Source organism: Chiloscyllium plagiosum, unplaced genomic scaffold, assembly GCF_037043375.1.
Source record: "Chiloscyllium plagiosum isolate Xiang-an unplaced genomic scaffold, Cpla_swu_hap1 HiC_scaffold_14, whole genome shotgun sequence".
Lineage (NCBI taxonomy): Eukaryota > Metazoa > Chordata > Chondrichthyes > Orectolobiformes > Hemiscylliidae > Chiloscyllium > Chiloscyllium plagiosum.
Window position 1 is genome coordinate 33,233,740 of NW_028270152.1, and position 24,703 is coordinate 33,258,442.

At 42.6% G+C, this 24,703-nt stretch overlaps 1 long non-coding RNA gene across 2 annotated transcripts; it reads left to right on the forward strand.

The window, feature by feature from the left end:
• Positions 1–200: 200 nt before the first annotated feature.
• Positions 201–21,407, forward strand: LOC148147948 (uncharacterized). 2 transcript variants are annotated; one of them, XR_015759267.1, is made up of 6 exons: positions 201–1,194; positions 1,920–1,973; positions 8,599–8,808; positions 9,690–9,969; positions 10,086–10,265; positions 19,241–21,407. It is a non-coding gene; the product is annotated as an uncharacterized LOC148147948 (long non-coding RNA). The 2 variants fall into 2 exon arrangements; XR_015759268.1 differs by lacking the exon at positions 9,690–9,969.
• The last annotated feature ends 3,296 nt before the right edge of the window (positions 21,408–24,703 follow it).

A 24,703-nucleotide genomic window follows, 5' to 3' on the forward strand; every position in this document is an offset into this window, starting at 1 on the left:
ACCCTATCATAATCCCCCTGCTGCAGCTTCAGATGTTCCTTATCAGTTAAATGTGTCTCTTGCAGCAGGGCGATGTCCACCCTTTTCTTCCTAAGGCTTGACAACACCTTCTTTTGTTTAATGGGGGAATGGCTTCCTTTTACATTCCAGGTCGTCCAGGGCAGCCCGTGGTTTCCCAAGAGGAGGAAGCTTATCTGAGGTGCAGCGAGCGACAAAGACATTAACTCTATAAAGTCTAAAAACTACTACAACTAAAAAACTAATCACTGCATTTAACTTAAGCAATCACCCAAATAACCCACAATTCACTAGAGATCTCCTCCCTTGCCCACAGGGGCCACTCCCCCCAATCCTTGCTACCATCCCAACTCCCTCTCACTGAGGCTGTGCTCTCGCCCAGGTAATTCACAAATGAAGAAAACCTGTTATTTACATTCTGAAAGTAACCATGGATGCCCATCCACACCCCCAACACACACACCTTAACCACAGATATAGCCACCCTCAATCCAAAAATAAAAGGACAGCAGTAAACAAAGCCTCAGATAATACCCAACCAACCGATATACAAAATAGTTCCGGTTTTACATCAAGGCAGTACATATAAAGTTGATAACCACAAAAAAAGGGGAGAGAGGAAAAAAAAGGACAATAAAAAAATTTTTTAAAACCCCATACCATTGTTCATAATGATGCCCCTTCCCCCCCACACTGACTCGAGTCATTTAATTCAGAGAATTCCCAAAGTTCTTCACCTTTTCTGCAGAATCAAAATTATATACTGTCCCTCCATGAGTGAAATGCAACACGGCCAGGTACCTCAAGGAACATTGAATGTTCAGCTCCCTTAATTTTCTTTTAACTTCATCAAATGCCCTTCTCGTCTTAATTAGAGCTCCTGTTAAGTCCTGAAAAAAAATTATTCTTGAGCCTTCGTACATTAAAGCCTGTGAATGTCTTCCCAGTCTTTTTGCTGTTTCAATAACTAACTGTTTTTCTTTATAATGCATGAGTTGCACTAGGACCAGGTGGGGGGCGTGGATCTGGCCCAGACCCTACGCATTGCGATCTGGTGGGCCCGCTCTACACTCAACAGGACCGACTCCAACTCCAGCCCCAGGAACTTTGGGAGCCACTTCTCCAGGAAGCCGATGAGGTCCTCACCCTCCTCGCATTCCAGAAGACCCACGAGCCGTAAGTTTTTTTCTTCTATTTTTATTTTCTAGGTCATCCACTTGCTCCTGAAGGACTCGAACTTGGTCTTCCAGCATTCGGATCCTTCCTCCTGAGACCATCACCACGGTCTCTGATGCCATGGTCCTCTCCTCCACTGTCCAACAGTTGAATTTCCTGCTCCTGCCTTTTCAGCATGGCAGACAGTGGTTCCACTGCTGCTTCAATCTTTTCTCGGAGTTTGGCAAACTCTGAGAGTAACTGCTGCTGCCCCATTAAATCCAAAGGGGCCGCCTCGGGAGTTTGAGCACTGGCTGCAGGCACCCCCGATGCAGTAGGGGAGTGCCCTGCCTGCTGTAATCCTTTAGGCCCCATTACTTTATTTGCTTTCATTCTGGCCTTAAAGTTGTCACACCACAATTTTAGCAGCTCCAGATGTTCAGCAAGTTTATATTAGCAATTTTTTCTCCTAGAGGTGGTTGATCAGGAGAGTAAATGTAGGGGAGTGGGTCTGGGTGGGTTGCGCTTTGGCGGGTCGGTGTGGACTTGTTGGGCCGAAGGGCCTGTTTCCACACTGTAAGTAATCTAATCTAATCTAATCTAATCTAATCTAATCTAATCTAATCTAATCTAATCCACCTTGCCATGGGTATAGCACAGAGCTCAGCACAACAGACCACTCAGTCCGCCGCTATCTTGGATCTCCGCAATATAAAATATTAATAATCAGCTTTTATTTTCCTTAGAAAGCAGGTGATGAAGAGATGGAGCACACAGAAAAATGGATTTATATGGTGGAGGTATGTTCCAAAATCAACTTACTCCATGTGTGTTCAACTGAGAATGCCCATTTTACACTGGGCATACAACTTGACCTGGAAGAGTACTCAAATCTAAAGTGATCCTGATCTTTTTCCACTGGATAGATTTGGTTGAGGTAAAATGATTAGCGCTGGGGCTAAACAGTCAACTTCAAAAAAAATTACCTCCTTGATCAAATAAGATACATCACAATGATTGTACTGCTAATGTCAATTAGGAACCTAAACTTGTACAAACAATACTTTTCCCAAACCTTATTAAAGTAAAGTTATATACAGTGGCCTTTGTTAGATAGTTACATAAATGTATTAAAGTTAATAATCTGCCCAAACATACTTAAATAAAATCAAAATATAGAAATTTAAGCTACAAGCAATCAGGAGATCTATTTCATAAAAAAACTATCATGGTGGTATGAAGAAAGGAAAGCATATTACCAGCCAAAATTAGCTTAAACACAACAGCTGGCAATAAACCAAGGAAGTGTGCCAAGTAATCTGAAAGGTAGGTAATTCAATGTAAAAAATATTTTAAACTGGATAGTAATCATAATTCAGAGTGTCATGTATTGTAATCTCATAATGGTGGTGGATATTTCCTATAAGGATGTATCAGAACAAATGTCATCTTCATGCTCATTTATCATCATATGGTTTTTAAAAAATACTTCAGAAATCAAACTATCAGTTTTAACATTTAATCAATACTTTAACTAATCTTCATTTTAGATATGAATGTAGTTCATGCTCTTATATACAACTTGCTTCTAAGCAGTAGGAATTGTAACCTGGAATTGGTCATTAAAAGATATGAAAGAAAGTACTTGCATCTTTGTAAGGAAAGCATATGCATGGATGTTAGGTTCTGCATGAAAGTATGATGAAGGCGGATTTAATCAAAGCATTTGATAGAGAATTGAATAATTATCAGAAAGTGAAGACTGTTTTGGACATTGAAGGGAATGTAGCACGAGGTGAATTGCTTCTTCAAAGAGATCATAAAGGCACAACAGGCAAGGAATGGACATCATACTTGTGCAAAATGTGCAATATTAATAATCTATTTGCACTAATCACAGAGACATAGTAGTACTGGATCTGGATTAGTGGTGCTGGAAGAGCACAGCATTTCAGGCAGCATCCAAGGAGCAGCGAAATCGACGTTTCGGGCAAAAGCCCTTCATCAGGAATAAAGGCAGTGAGCCTGAAGCGTGGAGAGATAAGCTAGAGGAGGGTGGGGGTGGGGAGAAAGTAGCATAGAATACAATGGTTGAGTGGGGGAGGGGATGAAGGTGATAGGTCAGGGAGGAGAGGGTGGAGTGGATAAGTGGCAGGTAGAACAAGTCCGGACAAGTCATGGGGACAGTGCTGAGCTGAAAGTTTGGAACTAGGGTGAGGTGGGGGAAGGGGAAATGAGGAAACTGTTGAAGTCCACATTGATGCCCTGGGGTTGAAGTATTCCGAGGTGGAAGATGAGGCGTTCTTCCTCCAGGCGTCTGGTGGTGAGGAAGCGGCAGTGAAGGAGGCCCAGGACCTCCATGTCCTCGGCAGAGTGGGAGGGGGAGTTGAAATGTTGGGCCATGGGGCGGTGTGGTTGATTGATGCGGGTGTCCCGGAGATGTTCCCTAAAGCGCTCTGCTAGGAGGCGCCCAGTCTCCCCAATGTAGAGGAGACCGCATCGGGAGCAACGGATACAATAAATGATATTAGTGGATGTGCAAGTAAAACTTTGATGGATGTGGGAGGCTCCTTTAGGGCCTTGGATAGAGGTGAGGGAGGAGGTGTGCGCGCAGGTTTTACAGCTCCTGCGGTGGCAGGGGAAAGTGCCAGGATGGGAGGGTGGGTTGTAGGGGGGCGTGGACCTGATCAGGTAGTCACGGAGGGAACGGTCTTTGCGGAAGGTGGAAAGGGGTGGGGAGGGAAATATATCCCTGGTGGTGGGGTCTTTTTGGAGTTGGCGGAAATGTCGGCGGGTGATTCGGTTTATGCGAAGGTTGGTAGGGTGGAAGGTGAGCACCAGGGGCGTTCTGTCCTTGTCACGGTTGGAGGGGTGGGGTCTGAGGGCAGAGTTGCGGGATGTGGATGAGATGCGTTGGAGGGCATCTTTAACCACGTGGGAAGGGAAATTGCAGTCTCTAAAGAAGGAGACCATCTGATGTGTTCTGTGGTGGAACTGGTCCTCCTGGGAGCAGATACAGCGGAGGTGGAGGAATTGGGAATACGGGATGGCATTTTTGCAAGAGGTAGGGTGGGAAGAGGTGTAATCCAGGTAGCTGTGGGGGTGGGTGGGTTTGTAAAAAATGTCGGTGTCAAGTCAGTCGTCATTAATGGAGATGGAGAGGTCCAGGAAGGGGAGGGAGGTGTCAGAGATGGTCCAGGTAAATTCAAGGTCAGGGTGGAATGTGTTGGTGAAGTTGATGAATTGCTCAACCTCCTCGCGGGAGCGCGAGGTGGCGCCAATGCAGTCATCAATCTAGCGGAGGAAGAGGTGGAGAGTGGTGCCGGTGTAATTACGGAAGATCAACTGCTCTACGTAGCCAACAAAGAGACAGGCATAGCTGGGGCTCATACGTGTGCCCATGGCTACCCCTTTGGTCTGGAGAAAGTGGAAGGATTCAAAGGAGAAATTGTTAAGGGTGAGGACCAATTCAGCCAAACGAATGAGAGTGTCGGTGGAAGGGTACTGTTGGGGACGTCTGGAGAGGAAAAAACGGAGGGCTTGAAGGCCCTGGTCATGGCGGATGGAGGTGTAGAGGGATTGGATATCCATGGTGAAGATGAGGCATTGGGGGCCGGAGAAACGGAAGTCTTGGAGGAGGTGGAAGACATGGGTGGTGTCTCGAACATATATGGGGAGTTTCTGGACTAGGGGGGTTAGGACAGTGTCGAGGTAGCTAGAGATGAGTTCAGTGGGGCTGGAGCATGCTGAGACAATGGGTCGGCCAGGGTCCACGCCCCCCCTACAACCCACCCTCCCATCCGGGCACTTGCCCCTGCCACCGCAGGAACTGTAAAAACTGCACCCACACCTCCTCCCTCACCTCTATCCAAGGCTCGAAAGGAGCCTTCCACATCCATCAAAGTTTTACTTGCACATCCACTAATATCATTTATTGTATCTGTTGCTCCCGATGTGGTCTCCTCTACATTGGCAAGACTGGGCGCCTCCTAGCAGAACGCTTTAGGGAACATCTCCGGGACACCCGAACCAATCAATCACACTGCCCCGTGGCCCAACATTTCAACTCCCCCTCCCACTCTGCTGAGGACATGGAGGTCCTGGGCCTCCTTCACCGCTGCTCCCTCACCACCAGACGCTTGGAGGAAGAACGCCTCATCTTCCGCCTCGGAACACTTCAACCCCAGAGCATCAATGTGGACTTCAACAGTTTCCTCATTTCCCCTTCCCCCACCTCACCCTAGTTCCAAACTTCCAGCTCAGCACTGTCCCCATGACTTGTCCGGACTTGTCATATCTGCCTATCTCCTTTTCCACTTATCCACTCCACTCTCTCCTCCCTGACCTATCACCTTCATCCCCTCCCCCACTCACCCATTGTACTCTATGCTACTTTCTCCCCACCTCCACCCTTCTCTAGCTTGTCTCTCCACGCTTCAGGCTCACTGCCTTTATTCCTGATGAAGGGCTTTTGCCCGAAACGTCGATTTCGCTGCTCCTTGGATGCTGCCTGAACTGCTGTGCTCTTCCAGCACCACTAATCCAGAATCTGGTTTCCAGCATCTGCAGTCATTGTTTTTACCATAGTAGTACAGGACATCACTGAAACCTTCTTCCATTCCCAGTCCCAGTCCCATGCGATCTGACATCACTGTTGATGTAATCCAGCTTTTAGCATATAGCTATTAATCCCAAATAAGACATCGACTTTACTATGCAACCCAGCAGCCACTTGGCTTTTGGATGCTAATGCACAATACATGATGAAAATAATTGCACTTATATAATGGTTTTCAAAACCACAAGGTATCTCAGTGTGCTTCAAAAGCCAGTGAATAACTTTTGAAGTGTTATTACTGTTGTATTGTATAGAACATGAAAGCCAACAATGTGCACAGCAAGCTCCCACAAACAATGTGATGTTGATTGATGGATAAATATTGTCCAGGACACCAGAATAAGAACCTGCCCTTCTTCAAACTAGTGTCATGGGATTTTCTACATCCAAAGCAGAAAGCAATCAGGGCTTCTTTTAATAGCTTATCCAAAAGGAAGCAAACCAAACTGCACAGCATACACTCCGTTCTGCACATGAGTGCCAGCTTTGATGTTTGTCCTCAAGTTCTGGAGTAGAACTTGAATCTAGAACCTTGCAAAGCATTGGTCAGAGTGCTACCATCTGAGTCATGGCTTTCAAGTTGCCTTTCACCAACAACCAGTCAATGGCCTCTGTTGGCCATGAACACTGCTCTGGTCTTATAACTCACCATCATGAACAATTAATTGAAATAATTTTGTGGACATTATGTATAACCTTAAACACTTCCACCAGGTTACTTAGGAGTACTTAATCCTACAAAACAACAGCCACCGCACAATGTAATTTGATTTCATATGAATTGCATTAGGAGTTTCTGAGGTAGGGCATTATGTAATCTTCCTTTCATAAACAAAATATAATCTTTCCTCAAGTTAAGTTTGTGATGGTATGCCTCAACCCTGAGGGAAAAAAATTTCCTTCTGATGAATAGGTTTCAGATTGACCTCAGCTACCTCAGCTAAGTTTCAAATAACATCTCATTGTACAACCCCTTTTGATTTATACTCTAATCTCTCTGTAAAGATGTCCCATTATTGTATTCCTGTTTTTACTGCAACTAAACACTGTGTTGAAATTTTCCTAATTTATTGACTATAGCTCAGTTTCTTTAATATGAAAGTATATTACATGCTTAATTCACTTTACACATTTAACCTTCATTTAACAAAGGGTCCCTTGTTTGGTTGCTTATTCCTGAACTAATTATTTTACATTTACCATATTAAATAGATTTACATATTGTTAACTATACTTTAAAATTAACAGGAGGCAGGCTGTAAAGTCCTCAGTAATGGCACATTTCAAGCCAGTTTGTAGCCTTAGACCATGTTTCACATGCCATTCCACATCTCCCCAACAAAACCATTAATCTGCATTATGAAACTTTGTCAAAATCTCAGGAAATCCAAGGATATAATATGTGCTATTTCTTCATTCAGCAGGTCAGTAAAACCTCCAAAATACTCCCAAAAGCTAGTCAAATGTTATCTCCTGTAATCCAACCTGACTGTCATTTAACAACTACAAGTATACTTTCCAAGTACTCAATCAATCCAGTATTAACAACATCTTTCAGTAAAGTAGATAAAAAAATTGTTAAGCACTTTACTTAATGCTAACAAAAATCACTTCATAAATAACTATCTTCAGTTTTCAATTAGTATTTTCTCTTTTTTTGAGATTGTATAGATGTCACATATTAGTAAAACTAAACACTTCAAGTTGCCACATGGCTTTGTCAAAAGAAACTCTGAACAAGCCTAGCCTTGCAATTGTGGCTCTCAACCACAACCTAGTAAGCACCCTTCACCACATATTTAGCTAATCATTCTTCATTCACATGTGCAAAGGTTCATTTCCCAGCATCCAAATATTCATTACATTTTGATTGTCAGCAAAGAGCTACTTAGTTTGAATTTTATCAATATTCTAAAGGCTAAATGCAAAGTTTTTAAGTTTCAGAAATCTAACTTGCACTAGTTCAATTAAAATAGTGTAAAACACTTCTGTAAAGTGATCTTATACCTCTTGCCAGATTTTAATCTTTGTGATTTCATACTCAAAAGTTAAGAGATCCATTTTGCAATGGCTCACAAAGATTAATGGCCAGAATATTTTTTTTTTGCCAAGGTGATATTCATGATGTCTCGTTCACTAGAGCTCAGAGGGAATTTATTCACACAGTCTTCGACTTTATATCTCAGTAATGATGCAGCAAGTCATTTTAGTTCCTTTTCAGGGAATCTTGCAGCCAGAGAGTCAGAAGTGCTTGCCATTGCCACACAGTCAGTACCATATTTAGAGCCTAGACACAAACCACTTCAGATGTTGCAAGCCAGGAGTTGTCCCTCACACTGTGGTGCTTGTGTCCCTCCATTTAGGACAGGGCCCAGAGGAAAGGAAAGCTCACTTCCCATTTCTCAGACAGGAGATTTTGTGGATAAATAATGCCTTTTCCCTACATAATGCCAGCAGAGCAAATCAGCCTGGACCCAACCTGCATTCCAGTTCGGTTCTTTGTCACAGGTAAAGCTGGACACCCAGCAGTGTTGGGAGAAGGTCAATGATGTAATGCAGTCTGCCAAGATAAACATCACCTTCTCTCTGCTCCCTCATACTTGTGAAGTCCAATCTTATGGATAATAAGACATTTATTTAGCAACACAAAAGGTTATGACTGCCAAAATAATGAGATGCATACATCCTTTGCATTAAGCAGTGGCTTCTTACCAGATTTTAACAGCATGTTAGAGTGTAAATTAAGTCCAAAACCAACTCTTTCATCCTGGAAGTAAGTTTCTAAGAGGTTCTCTCTCGCTTCTCAGGCTTGATGATGCAGTGCTTTGTCATGCTGTCTTCGATGGCCTGCCTGGTCAATATCCTATCCTCATCTTCATCATCAGAGAATTATTCTCAATCACGCACTTGTCTGCATCCAGCATTTTCCTTCTTCTTCAGCTTCAGCTGTGAAGGGCACAGCAAGACTATAATGATATGAAACACCGTCCTCTTTCTGGACTGCCAGGTTGGCCCAGGTATGAACATCATCTTATGAAGGCATATGGTTGCTGCAATATGGCTCTAACTGAAGCATGGACAGCATTGTATCTTTGTTCTGCATTAGTCTAGGGGTTTTCTACAAATGTCATGAGCGATCAAGGGAGTACCACATGTCTCCAGGCAGCCATGCCTGAATAGCCCAGGGACACTGAAAAGATGCAGCAACCTAAGACATCACTCATATGTAAGAGTCATGATAGATGCCAGGATGCCTGGTGCTAAATTCCAAGACTTGGCATCAATTAGTTGTTTAGATCTTAGGCATTTGTGCTCCTGTTGACTGATATAGGCAGTCAACCGTTTGTAAGGAGCTCTCAGATAATTTATTAAGAAATAGTAGCGTAAATATTATATAAAAAAAAGTATACAATCCATGACAATTGAGAATGGTTGAATGATACCATAAGATGTATAGTTGGCACTGTGTGTCAATCTCCTTAAATTATTCAGGCAGCATCCTGCACTCCATCTGAAGGCTTCATGAACTTTTCCCTGGGACTACCCTCAATCTCTTCTGGTCCATCTTCGATTTTCCCTGACAAGTGCTACCACCGAGAAGGATCAGTGAGTGGAATGCACTTTAAGCCAATGCACAACTGATGTACCCAGCTTCTAGGGTTGGCAGTTTACGCTGTGTCAATCATACATTTGAAACTTACTAACCAGTGAAGATAGAACAGCTACTCTTGACATCAGAATAATTAATCTCCACTACTCACTTCATCTGAAGTTTAGTTTTCATTCTTTGGGAGCAAATGTTTTATTTTCCTAATCATTAGCTTGTTAATGGGGTACATAGACACCAATTTATTGAACATCATGGCATTGATGACATTTCTTTTGTTTTGTTTATTAGAAATTATTATTGGGGAACACAAGTAGCTGCTGTAACAGCAATTTAATGAGATCTGGAAATACTGGAAGTGAACAGTTTGAGAAGAATCCCAATTTACAATAGGCCACGTATAATTTGAACACTGGAGTGGAAAACATTTTCTGTTGATGATAAACTGTGTGTCTTGGTGAAAAGGTGCTCTCAAAGTTACATTTCAGTCAATGGGGATCCTGCACCTGGGAGAAGCCAGTAATGGCAGAGAAGTCCACTGCTTGAGTTGTTTGTCTCTCCTTGTCATGGGGTAAGGATATGAAGAGCTATGCTGTAGTGAAAATACTATCGGTACATCTCGGATGCATTCTAGGATTAAGGAATGCTTCATAATTTTTATTTATTTACTCACTTATTCATTCTCAGGATGTGGGTATCGTTGGCTGGGCCAGAATTTGTTGCCCATCCCTAACTGCCCTTGAGAAGCTGCTGGTGAGCTGCCTTCTTGCAATCAAATTTGTGAAAGTACCCCACAATCCCATTATGGAGGGAGGATTTCCATGCAGCAACAAAGAAAGGATGGCGATGTATTTCAAAGTCAGAATGGTGAGTACTTAGGAGGGGAATGGCAGATGGTAGTGATCCTATGTATCTGCTGCTCTTGACTTTCTAGATGGAGTGCTCGTAGGATTAGAGGGTGCTGTCTAAAGCACGTGAATTTCTGCAGTGCATCTTGTACATTGTACATTATGCTGATGCTGAGCATCAGTGGTAGAGGATGTGAACAATACTACATCGACAAACAATTGTCTTGGATGATGTCATGTGTCTTGAGTATTATTGGAGCTGCATTCATCCAGACAAGTGGGAAGTATTCTATTACACTCCTGACTTGTGTGTTGTAGAATTTGGACAGGTTTTGGGGAGTCAGGAGGTGGGTTACTCATTGCAGTCTTCTGGGCCTCAGACTTAACCTTGTAGCTACAGAATCTATGGGGTGATCCAGTTCAGTTTCTGATCAATGGTAGCCCCCAGGATCTTCAGTGTTCACTTACAGTTGCCAGTCAGGTGCAGGTCTGATTCCTACCCTACATTTCCAATTGTCACCATCACTGTTACTGTTACCTAAGCAACCCTGTGCAATGACGTCCATCACAGGATTTGAGTTGCTTGCTTGCCCGGGACTCTATTGATTGCTTTCTGATGAGACCCCTGACTATTAGTGATTTAACCCCAGATCTGACAGGGACCCATGTCCCTCAGGTCCTAACCCCCAGACTGATGCTTCCACAGTAGCCAGAATGAGGTATAATTTCCGCACTGCTTACACTGGACCTGCGGGACTGACCATGGCTCAAACCCAGGCTGCAATGACATGGATCATGGACTCCAGTAGAACCAAGCACCTGACTGCCTATGGCCAGTCCTCTGGACTAGAATCAGACATGCACCTGACTGACTTTAATCCTTCTTCACTTCCCTAAGGACTGTTTCCCTTTGATTTTCAGAAATGGCCATTTGATTGAGGCACATGCAGTGTGTTTACTATATAAACTGTAGGGGTGACATTGATTGTGCAGAGTGCTACATGTGATATATCCACCTCTTTTACTGTTCAGTGCTCCCCAATGTCACAAGCTGTCTGCCTCTCCCTCTGTGATGAAAAGCAGTGCAGGCCACACTGGCTGGCAGCTGTAAGTGAGCACTGGAGATCCTCAGGTCTAAGAAACCAATAGGAGCCACACAGAGTTTGGCAGTCTGCAAGTTAGTGCTGGTCGGCGAGTGGATGCTCAGCAATGTAAAGTAGAGGGGTTTGGCAGCCTTCAAGTAAATACAAAGTGCTAAGAAAACAGGCTAAGAGCCATAGGTTGCATCCCATACAGGTGCTTGAGATGTGTGTATGTCCCTGTGTGTGAACAATCTGGAAGAAGTTTTCATGTCATTGGTATCCTTGAGCTTCATAGTAAAGTGTTAAAGGATGGTAGCGATTTGAGAGTTAGTCTGACGGTGGGCATGATGATATGTGAGGATAGTAGCTTGCCAATGCCTACTGACATAGACAAAGGGTCAAGGAGGATGGTGTCCATCAACATGCAGGGACATTATTGTGAAGATGGAGTTAAATGGTGCATCCTCCATGGCTCGTGTCTCTCTCCTCAGAGGTGTGGTTCAAGGGGCTCTTAGAGATGGACCTGCACCGGTGGTCTATTGGTTTTTGTCCTAGTTTGGGATACGGAGGCTGCATAGGAAGACATAATGGTGCTTTATTGTTGCAAACTGCAACCCTCACATAAGATTTTATTAAAGATGTCAGTGCTTGGTTTGCAACTCGGAGTAGCAGGTTGGTGTGTCTCTCACTAGAAGGCTACAGATATTTGATCTCCCCTCAGCACAGGCACATTTGCCTGGCTTTTCTCCCAGGTCAGCAGCTTGCTACATGTAGGAGGTGAGGAGACCTTGATTCAGGCATTACCAACAGCCCCTTCCCTTGTCTAGACATACTCATACTTATTGTGCATGTTCTTCTCTTGCAGAAGGATAGAGCATTGAGTAATATTAACATGGATGCATGGGCACTATACCTGCATTAATAGATACAGATAGAGATGTCAATATTGGGAACTGTGATTATCTGTATGCCCTACTAATAAGAAGACTGTGGTATGGGGCAAGTTAAATTTTAAAGTGTTCTGAATGAAAGGTGGTCCAGTGTTATCAAAGAGCTGCAGTCAATGAGAAACATTAAAGCATTATATGGTGTGTGCCTGAGATACCTGTGAAGTGTTCATCCTAAAGTTTTGTAGTGGTTTCCTTTTCCATGCAAGTCTTTAGTGAAATGCTATCAGATGCACATATTCTCCTAGATGTGAAGAAAGTTCAATGAGCTGGTCGTGCGTGAGCTGCTACGTTTTGTAGCTCCTTCTTATGTTGTAACTTTGAAATCTGGCAGATGAGTGAGAGATAATGGTATATATTCTTTGATTCATATAAAGATGTGGACTTTGCTGACTAGGCCAACATTTAATTGGTCTAATTTCATTGGTATATGTGGTGGTGAGATGCCTTCTTGAATGGCTGCAGTCTATTTGTGGGTACACACACTGTTCTGTTTGGGCCAAAGCTCCAGGATTTTAACCCAGTGACAATTTTTATCTGTAAAGAGATGACAGACGTTGATTGCAGATGAGGCGCTTGATGAAGATGTGCATCACCCAATCTTGTGTATGGAAGTCCTCTGCAGTCGCAACTTTACTTTGCTGGTCCACCCCCAGAGGCTTGAGGCATTGAATGGACTGTGGTATGTACCTTGGCAGAACACAGCAGGTCATTCATTCTCTTGAGCCACCTGTGGGCACTGACTTCTGCTGGCACATCTGACAAGGATGTCTTTGTCATTCAAGTTGGCTTCCTGTTGTCACCTCTAAGAAAAGAACTTCTTTTTAAGAAAACACTTTATGAGAGACTTTAAGGAGGTATAATTTAAATGTGGCATTGCTTTTTGCCTGGTCTCTGACAACTCCAGGGTTTGGTGAGGCTAATGAAACGTTGACACAAAGAAGATAGGAGCAGGAGTAGGCCATTCGTCCCCTCGAACCTGCACTACCATTCATTACGATCAAAGCTGATTCATTTAGCTCAGTAATGTTATCGCACCCTCCGCCAAATCGTTTGCTCCCTTTAGCCACAAGAGATATATCTATCACCCTCCTGAAAACACAATGTCGTGACTTCTACCACTCTCTGTGTAATGAACTCCACACTCTCTGGGTGGAGAAATTTCTCCTCATCTCAGTCCTAAAAGGGTTTACCCATCATCATTAAACTACGACCCCCATTTCTGGACTCCCCCACCACCACCGCCAGGAACATCCTTCCTGCATCTAACCTGTCTCACCCTGTTAGGGTTTTGTAGGTTTGCAATGAGGTCCCCCTTATTCTTCCAAACACTACTGAATACAATCCTGACTCAATTTCTCATCATATGTCATTTCTGCCATCTAAGGAATTGAAATGGTAAAACTTTGCTGCATTCTTTCAATAGCAAGGATATTGTTCCTCAAATAAGGACACTAAAACTGTACACAATATTCCAGGTGAGGCCTCACCAATGCATATATAATTACAGCAAGACTCCATGTATTTCTTCTCGAATTTTCTCATCATAATGGCCAACAGACAGAGGTAGAATGATGCTCCTGGTTTGCAGAGAGTGAGGTTTGTGAAGGTTTGTAGCTCAGGTTGAGGTTTAGGGTGTAGGTTTGCTCGCTGAGCTGTAGGTTTGATATCCAGACATTTCATTACCTGGCTAGGTAACATCATCAGTGGCAACCTCCAAGTGAAGCGAAGCTGTTGTCTCCTGCTTTCTATTTATATGTTTGTCCTGGATGGGGTTCCTGGGGTTTGTGGTGATGTCATTTCCTGATCATTTTTTGAGGGGTTGATAGACAGTATCTAGATCTATGTGTTTGTTTATGGCGTTGTGGTTGGAGTGCCAGGCCTCTAGGAATTCTCTGGCATGTCTTTGCTTAGCCTGTCCCAGGATAGGTGTGTTGTCCCAGTCGAAATGGTGTTTTTTTTCCTCCGTGTGTAGGGCTATGAGGGAGAGAGATTCGTGTCTTTTTGTGGCTAACTGGTGTTCGTGTATCCTGATGGCTAACTTTCTTCCTGTTTGTCCTACATAGTGTTTGTGGCAGTCCTTGCATGGAATTTTGTAGATGACGTTGGTTTTGTCCATGGGTTGTACTGGGTCTTTTAAGTTTGTTAGTTTTTGTTTGAGAGTGTTGGTGGGTTTGTGTGCTACTAGGATTCCAAGGGGTCTTAGCAGTCTGGCTGTCATTTCTGAAACTTCTTTAATGTATGGTAAGGTGGTTAGGGTTTCTGGCTGTGTCTGGTCTGCTTGTCGTGGTTTGTTCTTGAGGAATCTGCGGAATGTATTTTTTGAGTATCCGTTCTTCTTGAATGCCTTGTATAGGTATAGAGTGAGGTGCTATCTATGACCTTTTGGATATGGCACCTGGAAATTACAGTCCAGAAGGTCCTGGTGGGGTGAGAGGGTAGAAAGTCTTGGGCATACATTTGTAATGTGTTGAGAAGAACATTATCACACGAGAAAATTCAATGTGCCTTAGGCACTTCTCACCTTTAGCCCAGTCTCCAGACTTGACAATGAAAGATTCCACCCTGAAGATTGTAACCAACTAGCTTGTGAACTATGACAAGAGTATAATTCAACTATTAATGAAGCAGTAGGAGAACATTTGGAAAATCATAATCTAGTCAAGTAGTGTTAGTATGGCTTCATGAAAGAAAAATCACGTCTTACTTATTTCTTAGAGCTTTTCGTTCAAAGTGGACATGGGGGAAACAGTAAATATGTTGTGCTTGGTCTTCCAGAGGTGTTTGACAAGGTACCTCACAAAAGGTTAAGTCATAAGATAGGAGCACATGGTGTTGAGGTTGTATTTTGGCATGGATAGATAATTGGCTCATGGGCAGGAAACAGCAAGTGGGAGTAAGGGCTTCTTTCTCATGTGGGTGACTCGTGACCAGTGGGGTTCCACAGGGATCAGTTCTGGGAACACAACTGTTTACAATATATTAATGACTTGCGGGAAGTAAGTGAATGTATGTAGCCAAATTTGCAAAAATAGGTGGAAAGGCAGGTTGCGAATTAGATGGATAGAGTTTAAAGAGATATTGATAGGTTAAGTAAGTGGACAAAAGATCGTCTAATGTAGGATAATGTAGGAAAATGTGAAGGTGTTCATTTTGGAAGAGAAAATAAAGGACAGAGTATTATTTAGAGTCATACAGATGTACAGCATGGAAATAGACCCTTCGGTCCAACCCGTCCATGCCGACCAGATATCCCAACCCAATCTAGTCCCACCTGCCAGCATCCGGCCCATATCTCTCCAAACCCTTCCTATTCATATACCCATCCAAATGACTCTTAAATGTTGCAATTGCACCAGCCTCCATCACTTCCTCTGGCAGCTCATTCCATACACGTACCACCCTCTGCGTGAAAAAGTTGCCCCTGAGGTCTCTTTTATATCTTTCCCCTCTCACCCTAAACCTATGCCCTCTAGTTCTGGACTCTCCAACCCCAGGGAAAAGACTTTGTCTATTTATCCTATCTATGCCCCTCATAATTTTGTAAACTTCTATAAAGTCACCCCTCAGCCTCTGACGCTCCAGGAAAAACAGCCCCAGCCTGTTCAGCTTCTCCCTGTAGCTCAGATCCTCCAACCCTGGCAACATCCTTGTAAATCTTTTCTGAACCCTTTCAAGTTTCACAACATCTTTCCGATAGGAAGGAGACCAGAATTGCACACAATATTCCAACAGTGGCCTAACCAATGTCTTGTACAGCCGCAACATGACCTCCCAGCTCCTGTACTCAATACTCTGACCAATAAAGGAAAGCATACCAAACGCCTTCTTCACTATCCTATCTACCTGCGACTCCACTTTCAAGGAGCTATGAACCTGCACTCCAAGGTCTCTTTGATCAGCAACACTCCCTAGGACCTTACCATTAAGTGTATAAGTCCTGCTAAGATTTACTTTCCCAAAATGCAGCACCTCGTATTTATCTGAATTAAACCCCATCTGCCACTTCTCAGCCCATTGGCCCATCTGGTCAAGATCCTGTTGTAATCTGAGGTAACCCTCTTCGCTGTCCACTACACCTCCAATTTTGGTGTCATCTGCAAACTTACTAACTGTACCTCCTTATGCTCGCATCCAAATCATTTATGCAAATGACAAAAAGTAGAGGGCCCAGCACCAATCCTTGTGGCACTCCACTGGTCACAAGCCTCCAGTCTGAAAAACAACCCTCCACCATCACCCTCTGTCTTCTACCTTTGAGCCAGTTCTGTATCCAAATGGCTAGTTCTCCCTGTATTCCATGAGATCTAAGCTTGCTAATCAGTCTCCCATGGGGAACCTAGTCGAATGCCTTACTGAAGTCCATATAGAGAAAACTGTAGAAAGCTGCAACACAAAGGGGATACGCGTGTATAAAACACAGAAAGCTATAACATAGCTACAGCAGATAATCAGGAAGGTTAATGGAATGTTAAATTATAAGAATGGGGAATTACTGCAACTGTGCAAAATGATGGTGAGACCACATCTGGAGTAGTGTAAACAGTTTTGGTCACCTTATTTAAGGAAAGACTTCACTTCATTGGAGGCAATTCAAGGCAAGGCTGACTAGAATGATTCATGTACACCGGGATTGTGTTGTGAGCAGAGGCTAAACAGGCTGGGACTTTAGTCAGTGAAAATAAGAAGAATGAGAGGTGATCTTATTTAAGCATATTGGATTCTTCAGGACTTTGACTGGATAAATGCGAAGAGGATGTTTCCATTCATAACAGAATCTAGGACCAGATGGCATAGTCTCAGAATAAAGGGGTACCAATTTAAGACTGACATGAGGAGGAATTTCTTCATCAGAGAGTTCACAGTCTTTGAAACATTTTGTCACAGAGTCCTTGTGTATATTTAAGGCTGAATTAGATTGATTCTTTATTAGCAGGGGAATCAAGGGTTATGTGAAAATGTAGGAGAGTGGACATGAGGATTGTCAGATCTGCCATGAGTCTATTCAAAGGCGGAGTGCACTCAAGGGGCCAAATGGCCTACTCCTGTTCCTATTTCTTATGGTCTTATAATCCAAGAGAAAGGAAACATACTGAAAGCAACTCTGCACTGAATGTCCCAACTCTAAAACCTAGCCATTGTCCCTGGTTTGTCAGAGGTCATGGGCATGTGTTTCCTAACTGGTTGCCTCTGAAGGTGACCTACCCAATAGCTACACCAGTGTCAGTGCAGCCTTCACTTTCTCAGGCATTGGCCAGTGCCCCTGAGCTCAGATGAAAAGAATGAAGCAGGGCTACCTTGAGCCAATGTCACAGTGATGCAGATAAAGTAGTGCGTTAAAAATTGCAACTCCATCTCGAATCACATGGGTGCCAGTATGTCACATGTAATGAGCCCTGTCACCCCACATAGCCCATCCCTACACACATAAAATCTTAATTTTAGCCCAAATTGTTGGAGGAACAAAATGAAAAAAAATTGTTTGACTTTCCAAACATGTGTAATGATGGGAAAAAAAGAATGGAAATAATTGCTTCATCATTTAAAAGTTATTTACAAAGATTTAGCCTAGTTCTGAAAGTGGAAGTTATTTTTATTATATGAAAGTAATCTGAGGCTGTAAGATGTAGATAGATGACATATGTGTAAGTGGGAGTAACAAAGAACTGGAGAAAATGGGAAAAGAGATGTCTGGAAAAGGAGAGACAAAACAAACTTAAGCGGGTTTCTGCACAACCCGCAGGAGAGAGTAGAAAGATCAGCCAGATTCTTCTTGAAGTTTGTTCAATTTTGCAATTCAGGGAGATTTGTTTCCAAGCCACGAGTGACTTGAGTGGAGTCAGAACTTGAAAATGGTCCTGACTCGCAATTGTTTTCTCAGTACAGGAGAGAAAAAAACAAATCTGAAAGACAAACCACTTCTCACCCACATTTTCATATGAATTTCTGCCAAGGCCAGTTTAGAATGTTTGCCACCAGATGTGAATTTGAGATCAATTTTAATTAAACCTAACTTAGTTCAGCTGCAGCTGATGCAGTTTCTTTGGTCAACCACCATTGCCAGTATAATATGGCATTAGTGCTGGCCAATCAATATGTTAGCTCACATAACATACAATAACAACTGGGTTCTTGTTGAGATAGATATCTTGAAATTTATATATTAACAGTACTACTCATTTATAGCATTATGATATCATAGAATTACATAACGGTTAGGTTTCTTTTATTCATTAGATGCGGGCAACATTGGCTTGACCAACATTTATTGTCTATCTCAAGTTGTTCTTGAGAAGGTGGCAGTGGCCTTGAACCACTGCTGTCCGTTTGTGTGGGTACACCCATAATACAGTCACAGTTGATGTTTATTGATGTTACTATATTGTACTGAACACATTACACTGGTTCCATTGCCTCGATAGAAAGACTGTAGGCAAGATGGATACCTTTACACTGGAATGTTAGATGTCATGGTGTCATATAATTGTTTCAAACTTACAGGCCTGGAATCAATCTTATAACACAACATCTCCCTTTCCATCCTGCAACATTAATGTCTCTTTGCATTGCATTTCCTTGGCACTGTCACTGCTGGGGAATTCTGGGAGATGTACCTTTCTGTGCACAGATCTAGTCGACCAGTAGGCAATGTTTGAAGGCATGGTGGGGTTTAAGGTGTCAGAATGGGCCAAGGCCATGCACACACATTGCTACCTCTGCTCCCACATGATGGATATGGTAGTTATCATATATCCCCTGACCATTGCTTCTTATTGATACTGCACACAGCAATAAACTATCTAGAGCCGGAACAGAGATGGGTCAATCGCACAATGGTGAAAAGTGAGGGATTATGAAATAAAGAAACTATTTACATAGATTGTGTGGAAAACAAACTATTTACATTGTTAGTCATTGCCCACATGTCCTATTATTACACTTTCTTCTTTCTCTCCCTTCCTCAGTGACATACCCTGGTTCAGAGATGGATTGGAAGAAACCATCTCCATGGTGGCATCCATTGGCCCTGGAGGCTTGATTAGGTGATACCGGATGGGCCAGACATGCAGATGATGGTTTTACCAGAAGGTCGTGGATCCTCATCAGTTGGAACTTCAAATGGTTGGAGGGAGGCAGGTCTTGGCGGAAGTGGAGAGCCCAGCCCCCTCTGATTGGAGACTGTTGAGGGGCTTGAGTGTGGCAGCTCCTGCAGCTGGGTGCCTCCTGTGAGCTGTCACCTTGAGAGAAAGGGGCATCCCATCCCTCTCTTTACCTATGGTAATGAGGACAAATGCATGGGGTGATGGAGTACAGATGTTGACAATTCTCCAAAAGCCCTGATGGTGTTGGGCCTTTCTCTCCATAGCAGCTGTTAACCTTTCCACAGAGACATAAAGATAAATGATTGCAGGACAGGTGGTACTGTTGCATTGTCTGAGGGATGACAGGCAGTGTGATGGGTTAGCTGCATCACTCCAACTTCTCTGCTCTGACTGTTAGTGCCTCCTGTACACTGGCCTGCCATCGCTGCTCCTCACTGTGCATCTCAATCCTTTGCTGAATTTGTTGACAGCATCAGTGTTGAAAAGCCAAGAACTGGAAGATAGCAATTGGCAGCTCCAACTGCTTCAAACTTGAATCTTTGTTTTGCATTAATAGTATCTTGCTTAGGTTTATGGAGAGGTGACTTTTATGAAGGATTGAATGGATATAGAAATGACAGCCAGTTACATTACCCTTTCAACAAATTGCCCTCAGTGAAACTACATACTATCATCACCTGGCTATGAGTTTGTTGATTTTTTCATCTGGTTTTTATCAATATAACATGAACTCACTCCTGATGTTGACTCAAACTTTAAATTGGCCTTCTAAAATCTTAAAAATTTTGACAGCATCTTTGTGGAAATATTAGTAAAACCAAATTATTTGACTCTTCTTCATTTTACAAGGAGAGTAGGTGTTTGTTTATTCGACCTTATCAGCTATTTATTGATTCAGGAAGTAAAAATGAATTCTTTCTTTACATATCTGACTTTCTGACAAAATGTCAGTGGAGTATCAATCCATATTGAGGTATTTGCTTTCCATCCTCACTCAGATTTTTTAAAAGCCAGAATATTAAAAAAAAAGGTTTGCGGTGTGATACTTTTCTTTTTGGTGCTTTAAAAGTGGTAGGATTATGACTGTAGGTGGCAGTCACACCAAAAAAGAGAGTAGTGATGTCATGCACATCACCTTTTTATGCACCATTTTTGGAATGCAAGATGGTGTTGCCATTGATGTCAGGACACGGATCTTATAACATTGAAACGGTTTTTCTTAAGTGTTTGTTTTGTGTATTGTCCTAGGATTGTTTTGTGTCATGATTCTGATGGATGTGTGCACGAGAAATCAAGTCCCACTATTCCATATGCCATCAATAATTTGAAATCTGGCCAAGCTAATTTTCAGGATGGTTAATGACTGATTCTTTTCACTATTGATAACAAACTTGCATCAGGTTTCATTAATAAACAAGAAAACAAAAACATATTTTAAAAATCAAATTTATCCTCAACCATATGGTAAAAATGGATTATTAATTACTAATAGGCAGATTTAAACTATATCCTCTATAGCTCATTCATTCACAAACTCACAAACAGGACAATCAAGACGGATGAGGCAATTACTTTTTCATGAATACTGAGAATATAAAATATAGTTAAAAAGGAACAACATTTGTGGATCAAGAATTCAAACTACAAGGGGAAATATGCTGACTCTCCCTTAGTTTTTTTTATATTTGGGAATAATATTACATTTTGGTCAACCACAGTGATCTTCAAGTTGTTGACTGGTCAGTTGGACCTAGGTCTTGGCATGACTTATGGGATTTCTCTTGCACAGTTTTGAATATTCTTTCTTTTCTATCACAGAGAGAGAAAAAGAGAGATCGGGTGTCAGCTTTTTGGAGATCTAAGTCCCAAGAACTCTTTCTGGTCTTACTTTTGGGATAAACACTACTTAGAACCAATCTCAAAGATTTGCCGGGCAGTTTCTTAATTTTCAACCAAAAGATACTTTATGTGAGCTACTAGCTGCATGATGAATGACCGAAGACCACACAATTCCATTAAAGAAAACTAATAATCCAAACTTCAATTTTGCTGTTTATATTTCCAAACAAAATATATGTAGTCTTTGCATTTGTTGGATTGGAGCTGTCCTTCAGCACTTCTTAAAAGGCTATTTCTTTAAGATAAAATTAGTTGTGGCTTCTTTTGCATTTTTGTTAAAAGCAAGGTAGAGAACACACAAATGTTTCTTTTCAGTTAAGGTTACAGTGCTTCAGTACCAGTCTGTAGTTTTATAATTGTGGTTATGAACCTCAGCTCTGAACTCAGGTAGATGAGGAGGAATGACCATTATGAAAAAAAACACTCCTCACAAATACCCTTGCTGCTGCCATCTTATTGGACAAACTAATTAGTTGTCAAGATGAGCTTTTATGACATTTGCTGCCTTTATATTTTCTTGAGTCAAACTCCACTGGTGGTATAATATGGTCTGTCCAATAACTTTGCTCACATAATGTATGTCACAAAGACACTGTTGAGACAGATGCCTTGAAGTTTTGTAACAACACTAACCACTTTCACTCTTACAATACCACAGAATTACATATAGTCTAGAATGGATGCTTGCTGAAGTTACTTGCTTGCGTATAGCTGACTGACTGATCACAATACTCTGACTCCATTACACTGAGCACCTCACTGAAAGTGAGGTAGGTGTGGAACATTTGGAATGCACATTTTGTAGTGCTAAGTAACTATATTAAAGGTACATTGTCTACCTGGTCTGGAATCTAATCAATAAGACAAAATCGGTCCCCTTCCACTTACCTGGTGAGTGACCAGGACTTAAACCATAAAAGCCATAAAGGTATAGGAGCAGATTTGGGCTACTCAGTCCTGTGAGTCTGCTCCACTATTCAATCATAGCTGATATGATTCTCAACCACATTCTCCTGCCTTCTCCTTCTAAACTTTGATCCCCTTACTAATCTAAAATTTGTATCTTAAATATACTTAATGACTTGGCCTCCACAGCCCCCTGTAGCAATGCATTCCACAGAGTGACTATCTTCTGGCTGAAGAAATTCATCCTCATTTCACTTCTAAATGGTCATCCCTTCATCCTGAAGCTGTGCCCTCAGGTCCTAGTCACTCCTACTAATAGAAACATCTTATATTTGTCCACTCTATTCTAGTGAATTGTTTAATTGTCCACCATGTCGATAGTGAGGTACCAACAAAAACATACTTAATCTCATCCTTACCAATCTGCCATTATATCAGTAAAAGTCCTACCTTCACAATGAGAATTGTCTCCATGTTATGCAGCACGATCTCCGTGCTAATTGGGACAGACTTTGGACAGATCTAGCAACTCAACGTTGGGTAGCAATGAGGTGCTGTGAGCCAGAATTGCACTGCAATACAATCTGTAACCTCTTGGCCTGGCATTGTCCCCCCCACTCAACCATTACCATCAAGTCAGGGGATCAACCTTGGTTCACAAGGCACAGGGCATACCAGGAGCTGCACCAGACATGCCTGAAAATGAGGTGTCAACCTGCTGAAACTATAAAACAGGATTATTATCTGGTGAAGCTACAAATCAAGGCTATATCATGCCAAGCAGCATAAGCAGCAAGTGATAGATAAGCGTATGAGATCCCACAACAATGGATCAGATCTAAACTCTGCAGTTCTGCCATATCCAGTCATGAATGGTGGTGGACAATTAAACAACTGACTGGAGGAGTAGGCTCCACAAATATTTCCATCCTCAATGATGCCAAAGCCCATCACATTAGAAAGAAAACATTGAAGCATTCACAGCAATCTTCAGCCTTACGTTCTGAGTAGATGATCCATCTAAGCCTCCCACAGTGGTCTGCAGCATCACAGATACCAGTCTTCAGCTAAGTCAATGCACTCCACATGATATCAAGAAACAGTTGGAGCCACTGGATACTGCAAAGGCTATGGACCCTGACACATTCCAGCAATAATACAGAAGACTTGTGCTCCAGAACTTGCCTCTCCCCTAGCCAAGCTGTTCCACTACAGTGACGCTACTGGTATCAACCTGACAATGTGAAAACTTGCCGAGGTATCCTGTACACAAAACGCAGAACAGATCCACCCCAGCCAATTACTGCCCCATCAGTCTACTCTCGATTATCAGTAAAGTGATGAAAGGTGCCATCAACAGTGCTATCAAGCAGCATCTGCTCAGCAACAACCTGCTCAGTGATGCCCAGTTTGGGTTCTACCAGGGCCACTCAGCTCCTGATCTTATTACAACCTTGGCTCAAACATGGACAAAACCATTGAATTCTAGTGGTGAGATGAGAGTGACAGCCCTCAACATCAAGGATGCATGATTGAGGCTCGACTGGGTGTGGCACCAAAGGAGTCCCAGCAAAACTGGAATGAATGGATATCAGAGGGCCTACTCTCCGCTGGTTGGAATCATACCTGGCACATAGGTACATGCCTGCGGCTGCTGGACGTCAGTTACCTCAGCTCCAGGATATCTCTGAAGGGGTTCCTTAGTGTTGTATCCTAGGCACAACTATCTTCAACTGCTTCAATTATCTTCCCTCCATCATGTCAGGAGTGGATGTTCACTAATGATTGCACAACGTGCAGCAATATTCACAACTCCTCAGATACTGAAGCAGTCCATGTTCAAATGCAACAAGATCTGGACAATATCCAGGATTGGGTCAAGTGGCAAGTAACATTGACACCACACAAATACCAGGCAATGACGATCTCCAATAGGAGACAATCTAATCACTGCCCCTTGGCATTCAATGGTGTTACCATCATTGAATCCTCCACTATCAACATTCTTGGGGTTACCAATGACCAGAAACACAACTGGATTGACCACATAAACACAGTGGCTACAAAAGCAGGTTAGAGGCTCAGAATACTGCAGTGATTACTTCACTTTCTGTGTCCCCAAAGTCTGCCTACATTCAACAAGACACAAGCCAAGATTGTGTTGAAATCTTCCCCACTTGCCTGGATTGGTGCAACATTCAAGAAGTTTGACACCATCCAGGATAAAGCTGCCCATTTGATTGGCATCACATCCACAACCATCCACTCCCTCCACCACCACAGTAGCAACAGCAATGTGTACTATCTTCAAGAAATTCACCAAAGATCCTTAGACAGCACCTTCCAAACCCATAACCATCCATTTATAAGGGCAAAGGCAGCAGATAGATGGGAACACCACCTTCACTGTCGCTGGATCAAAATCCTAGAATTTCCTCCTCTAAGGACATTGGAGGTCAACCTACAGGATGTTGACTGTAGCAGTTTAAGAAGACAGCTCTGAAGGGCAACTAGGGATGG